This window comes from Perca fluviatilis, chromosome 5, assembly GCF_010015445.1.
Source record: "Perca fluviatilis chromosome 5, GENO_Pfluv_1.0, whole genome shotgun sequence".
NCBI classification, from domain to species: Eukaryota; Metazoa; Chordata; class Actinopteri; order Perciformes; family Percidae; genus Perca; species Perca fluviatilis.
In genome coordinates this window covers 4,387,730-4,395,070 of record NC_053116.1, presented here as the reverse complement: position 1 = coordinate 4,395,070, position 7,341 = coordinate 4,387,730, and positions in this window count along the sequence as shown.

Genomic DNA, 7,341 nt, shown 5'->3' with positions numbered 1-7,341 from the left:
GAGGCAGTGTGTCCTGGACGACGCGAACAGATTCGGCCCTCACTGAAAGCTTAGTGACCCCAACTTGTTATCGGTCCCTCACACGATAGTTTGGTTCTTTTTTATTCCGTTCAAGCGAGAGAGGGGCTCTTCAGTAAACTTTGGCGTACCTTTTTCTACGCTCCCAACTTCACACACTTGCTTCCTGTTTTTTACCCCACCCCCCTCACACCGGATAGGCTATCTTGTCCTTAACGCTCTACTCCTGATAGGGTGATACACCCGTCACAAGTGATGTGGGGCATTAACTATCTGTACCGTTACACATGGAGATACGGTAAGGTGCCCTGAGAGCAGTATTAGAATATATGAAGCGAAGTTGCCCTGAGAGCAGCCAAATCATGTTTCATGCAGATACTACAAGGTGCCCTGAGAGCAGTATTAGCATATATACAGCAAAGTTGCCCTGAGAGCAGCCAAGGCATAAAAAACAAAATTGTTTGGTTCCGGTTTGTTGTCAGTTGAGGTCATGGGTCGGTAGGGAATTTTTTATTTTTTATTTTTTTCCCAGTGGCAGCAAGGGATAGGTAGTATTTTTTTTTATTTTCCTTTACAGTAGCAATGGATACTCTATTTTTTCATAACTTAGCCTACCTGTACAGTACCACCTTGTGCGACCAGCATGTTACACACACACACACACACACACACACACACACACACACACACACACACACACACACACACACACACACACACACACACACACACACACACTACTTTCTTCTACTCCTAAAAAACAGTTCTGGACCATTGGTATTGAAGACATATCAAGCAATGTTTCATCTAATACCTTTAATAGTATTAATCTCAATACAAACCTCAGAAAAACCTTCAAAATAAAAAGTAACAGTTCAAAACATTGAACTTAAACCGTACCACTGAGGTATTAAAGGAAACTTATGGCAGCCATTGACACTGCTCACTTTTGCTTCTCGTATGGTCTGGCCACAATGTGCTTCTTGCCAGCTCCAATACAAACTTGGCAGCAGGGTAAGACAGTTTAGAATTTTTCCACACTGTAAACCCGAACGTTCAAAGTAATTAAATAGATTAAGTAGTGTATACTCAAAGTTTTAGAACAAGTTCTACTAACTTAATTTTGTCAAGTTGGTGTAACATGTTCTTCCTTTTTGAGTATTGTTAACTAATATTTTTTGATTAAATGGAACTATTTTGTGTATAAGTAAGCATAACTTAAAAACATAACTTAAGTACAATGTAATAGAATTGAGTAATAACATACTAAGAATGATAAAGTCCTGTTATTTCTATTGTTTAAAATAGGGATGATTTAAAAATAAACGGAATTTATATAGCACATGTTAAAATACAATAAAATCTCAAAGTGCTTTACCAAATAAGTAAAATCGATCATAATAAATAAATTGCAATAGCAAATGGTCTGAAATGCATTAGACATTAGTGGAGGACAAAATGTTTTTATTTTATTTATTTTTTGCTTCATCACTTTAATGTAGCCTATATATTCTTTTTATTTTTATTTCAGCAGCTGCAGGGATAATTTTGTATGGAGAGTTAATCTCTGATTCAACCTCCGGAAGCAGAAGGTGGCGCAATTTGCACACTACACTGATTCCTTACCGCTCTTTGGAAAAACACAGAAGAAGAAAAGTTTGAACAACGCGCAGCAAGCGGGAAGCAGCAGACAGTAGGGTTGCAGAAACTACCTACGCAGCAGCAATCAGGCTCACTGGACTTACTGTAAGTTTTGAATGTTAATATTCATTCGCTTTTACTTCTTTTATACATTTTGTATGTGTTTGTCTCAGAGAGCGAGGACCTTCTCCAAGCCCCCGCCCTTCACTGGCTTATCACGGAGTCTTGTAGGGATTGGCAACTTGTCAGATATAGGTTAGCTGCTAAAGAGCTAGCTAGCCACTTAGCGCAGCGACCAATAACGTTACCAGAGACTATTTAGAAGGACTTTGACGTTCGCACTCCAGCAGCACAACTAGCGACCTAGCTACCACTAACCGACTCCCTGAAGAATTTGACGACGGATGAATCTAGTAATCACACGCTCATTCCCGCGCTTAAAGGTGGTGTTAGAAAATTAGTTGTTAGTAGAAGCACTAACAGACACCTTGTATGCGATAGTTAGTTTTTGTTGCTGGAAACTTTCAATAGTGCACAAAAGAGCATAAATGCCTCAAACTGAGTTCCTACACTGCAAGTCCGGCTCTGTGTAGCTTCTAGGGACGCTAGTTTTAAATTCTGTGTGAGCAGACTGTCTGAGACACGGAGATTGCTGTTAACAGAACGAGTCAACCGGCCCGTGCCTCGCTACTGTTGCCTCGGTTTTAAAACAAACGACCCCGGCTGGAGGCAAGCTGCTTTTCATGACAAAGATGAATAAAGTAAAACCCTTAACAGTAAAGCTTTGGTATGTAGAAATGGTATTATTGTTGATTAACCATGCACTAAGGTTCAAGTGTGGCTGCTTTTCTTTACAGTAATGTTAATTTTGCTTGATGGCTTTAGTAACTTGACACTTATGGGGATTAAATGAAAAGATCATTAACAGGGAACATTTATAAATGGAAGTGTTTATAATTTGACACTCTTTGAATCTTTTAATTGTTCAGTTTCAGATCAGTTTATGCCTTTGCATCTTGCTGTTCCAGTTTCAAGAAGTTAAGGAAGATAACTGGAGATGTGATAACGATACCAGGTAATCCAATGAATGTGAATTCTTCTATCACCCCCCCCCCGCCCTCTAAATACCAATAACTTGAATTGTTGTTTTTTTCAGACAAGGTTTTAGTGTGGTAACCCCAAATTATACGCACTCCCACATACACCCATCATTGTTTTTTCTACTTGCCTGTTTGATCAAAATAAAGTGTTTTGCTGTATTTAAGTCAACAAATAATGAATGTGTTCTGTTTACCGAATACTACTAATCATATTTTACTTAACTTTGTATTTGCTTGCAAAAATTTTTTGAAGAAGACTGAGAAGAAACTGACCCTCATTAGAAAGATGATGGAGACCACATTTCCCTACCGCCGACAGACCATAGTGATGTCCTGCCCACCAGTGAACGACCTCATGGACCTCTGGCCTGCTCTTAAAATAGAGTCTGAGGTAATATGGATCAGCTCTCTCTTTTAAAGTGAAAATTGTGATTCTTACTCATTTGGCTGATATTTTTGCTTTATGAATGTGTGCAAGATTCTTCAAATTGAACTGTTTTTTTAATAAGTGTTGTTGCTGTATTCTCCTCTGGCTGTTATTTCTATGTAGTTGTATGCAGAGTTCCAGCGGATTACAAATCAGAACCTGCCCAACACGTGCTATGCTGAGCTTGACCGCTATCTTCCTCGACTGATGACCTTATTCAGACGGAAGGCATCAAAAACTGGGAAGACAGCAGATGCTCTGGCTGAAATTTTAAAAATCCATGATGAACAGGTAAATAGATTTTTACACATTTCATAGGTTGAACCAGTAGAACATTGAACAGGTTCAATGATTGAAATGAGCTTTTGACTTTTGCAATTAGTCCACTTTGTTTGCCATTTGTCTGATTGCATTAAAGATGTTAACAGGTTATTTGTGGACATATGTTCTGTTTGGACTGTTTAAAATCAGCTTTATGTAAACTCTTCAGTATATGCAATTCTGTTTTTATCTGAATAGGAAATCCATGACATACACACCAAGCGCACTACTGTTCTCCACGTCCTTCCTGTGTATCTGCGTGAGGACGTCTCTGGATGTTTAAGAACCTGCACAGTGAGTCTCCTTAAGTCACTAACAGATTCTGCTGTGTATTATCTAACCCGAAATACTAACATTTTATTCAATGTTCAGTAAAACATTTTCTTGTAAATGTCCTTGGTTTCAGTCAGCACTTAGATTCTCTGGTATTTTGGCTGATTCATGTGTGCAGAACATGGATCTTATGTTTTTCAACTCTTACAATGAGACCCAGGTCTCTTTTGTAAAAGTGGTATTGGATTTCAATGGGACTTGGTTACGGAAAGACAAAATTATGTCATCTGTTCTGTTCCATGTGTTAGTTTGTGATTAGTATCTTTTTTTCATTCATTCAGGATGAGTCTGATGAGCCAGAGCTTGATGGTGTTGCAGTGGGCCTCATTACTTTCAGGGACGACGGGACGCCAAAGTCCAGTTCACTACCACCCTGTGAGAATCACGTCGTCGTCATTGAAAGTGATGCCGTGGTCAGCCTTCCCAGACTTGGCGATGCCTTCCTGGTAATCTGTGGAGTGATCTATGCACTACACCTCAGCTATCCCAAAGCACTGACCAACACTTTTGAATTCACTCTAAAGATTTAACTTGGTCTAGAAAGTGGTAAACTATCCCCGAGGTTGCAGACCCTCAAGAATGAATTAATGATGTAGAAACTCATCTGAAAAAAAGGCTGCAGGGTAAGCCATTATAAAAGGCTAGTTCAAAGTTATCTCCTTTTGTCTAAATAATGCCTCAAAAAGTTACTGCACTACTGCAGGTGTTCAGCCAATAGGCCCAAACTACTCAATATGCCTTTGTTCTTATTAATATAATGCAAAAGTAACGGCTAATGTTTTGTATGTTTTAATGTTTTTCTTAACCATTGTGGGCTGCGCAAGATGACTCACATTTCACTGTGCATTTGATATGGTTTGTAAAACATTTACATTTTAGAGTTTTAAGTGAAAATGTTCTTAAACTCTATAGAATATTTGAAATTTCATCCAAATTGCGGCCCTGTCGCTCCTACTCAGGAATTAGCAAGGAAGCCAAAAGCAGTGTTTTTTCTTTTATAGCTGTAACGAACGATAACTTCATTTTGGTATTATTGTTTTTGATTACTCAGATTATTTTCCTGACTATCTGATTAGTTGTCTGGTCAATATCAGAAATGTGTGATAAATATTTATTTCCTAGGGCCTTAAAGAAACATGCTTATTTATTCTCGGAGTATAAGTCGTAGATCAGTCAAAAAATGCGTCATGAAGAGGAAAAAACATATATAAATCGCACCGGACTATAAGTCGCAATTTATTTAGAAATGTATTTCACAAAATCCAAAACTACACAATAGCACCCAGAACAACAGGCTGAATACGGTAGGTGTCCGGTATGTTAACGTAACACATTAACAGTTATTAAACTATACAATAGCACACAGAACAACTACCAGGGCGTGTGACGTAGCGAGCTAACTGCACCGTTGACAAGCCTCTCCCAGCAGCACGTTGTTCAAGCACCCATGTGTGACTCGTTCCTCCAACTCTGGCCATCTTGCTCTCAGCCCGCACGGTTAGCCGATTAGCTTTTTGTTTTCTTCATTGCATAAGAGTCACCTTTTCGCCAGTCCCTCACAAGTTTCTCCCTTCTTTCAAACTTTCTTCTGCTGCTCGATTACCGTTTTCGGCCTGCATATTTTACTACCTGCAGTTTATCTCTTTTCTCTTTCTCAGTTGTCTTTAGGAGCAGCATTCTAGTTGTCACAAGCATAGAGCGCCCTCTTGCGGCTGTAGATGGTAATGTGTTCAGTATGAATTAACATTTAAAAACATGTTAAATTATATATATTTTGATATACAAGTCGCACAAGTCACAGGACCAGCCAAAGTAGGAAAAAAAGTGCGAATTTATAGTCCGGAAAATACGGTACTTATTGGGATTTATTCACAGTATCCCCAGAGTTAGATAAGTCCATACATACGCTTCTGTGCTCTGTCGTGATCTCTGTCTGACGCACCCATGCCTAGCTTAGCACAGATCCTGGAGGTATCTGGCTCCATCTATGCTCTAATAAGTGACAAAATAACGCCAACATTTTCCTATTTACATGTTGTGATTTGTACAACATGTGCTAAGCTAGGCTAGCAGTGGGTGCGCCAGACAGAGTTACAACACACACTGAGATGAGAAGGGTATTTATGGACTTCTCTAACTCTGGAGGATACGGTGAATAAGACAAAGTCCCATTAAGTCGGCGTGTTCGTTTAAGTGACCAGGAACACATTTGGAAGGATAGGATCAGAGAATTTTGAGTTTTTCTTCTTAAAAATCTCTCAAATTTATTTATTTATTTAATATACAATTAAAGTATATAAGTATATTTTAAAATTATTTTTTATTTTAATTTATAAATGTTTTTCTATTTCATTTTAACATGTAACTGTTCAAAAGCAGACGTTCACGACTTTAAGATATATTAAGTTAGTTAAACTTAATGTAAGTGAGGCAATCGGTTGCCTAAAAATTTTTAAGTTTTGAATCACATGTTTTTAAGTAAACAAACTCAACATATTTGACTAATGTGTACTTAAAACAATGACAAAACAAACTAATAAACATTGAGTTTTATTAACATAAAAATGTGTGGTTGTGTACTTATTTTTTAAGTTCTGTGAACTTATTCCTGTGGTTTGAAAACTCAAAACTGTAAGTCATAATAACTGAAAATAATTGAGTTCCCTTAACAGAAAACTAAGTCATATTAACTGCAAATATTTGAGTTGAGCTAAATGAGCACTTTTAATTTAACTGTTATCAAAAGGTACAAGTAGCAATTCAACCAACCTTTTAAGTTCGGAAAATTTTGACTTTTAAGTTAATCAACTTAAAAAAAGTGAGGCAACTGATTGCCTCACTTTTTTTGAGTTCTGGTAACTTATTCGGGTTTACAGCGATGGCAAGGTGTTGCCTTGAGGCCCACCACAGTTTGCACATAGATCCTGCCTCCCAAAAGGTGCATGGTAGTAGGCCAGCTCTACGGGATCCCCACATGAGAGAGCCAGCCTGACCTGGACAGTTGATGCAAGAACATGTCTAGGATGTGACTCCCACAGGTGTATTCCATGCTGTCATCTGACAGTGCCTCTGCTAGTGTGGCCTGGTGGCGAGAGGAGAGGAGCCGCATTGAGCAGATAACTCGTGGTTTGGAACATTCCATGCAGCTGACTACTGCCCGTGCATGTTGGGCAGTAAACAGTCTGGACTCTTTCTGCTGCTTCTCCAGTGCGTCCAACATGAATAAGTCGACACACACAGCATGCTTGTTCTTGTGGGACTGTTGGGCAGAAGGTCGATGGGCATCAACTGTGTCTCTGCCCATAACCTCAGCCAGAGTCAAGTAATGGTCACTTATTTCAATAAAGCACAACACAAACATGTATTAAAGTATTTTGCTTTCAGCTGTGGGTGTAATATGAATATGTGAACAGGTGTAATATTAGGCAAAAGCATGTTAAGTGGATAATCCACAAGGTTTGCTTGCTTTACAATGTAGTGAATGTTAAAGTAAAATTCTTA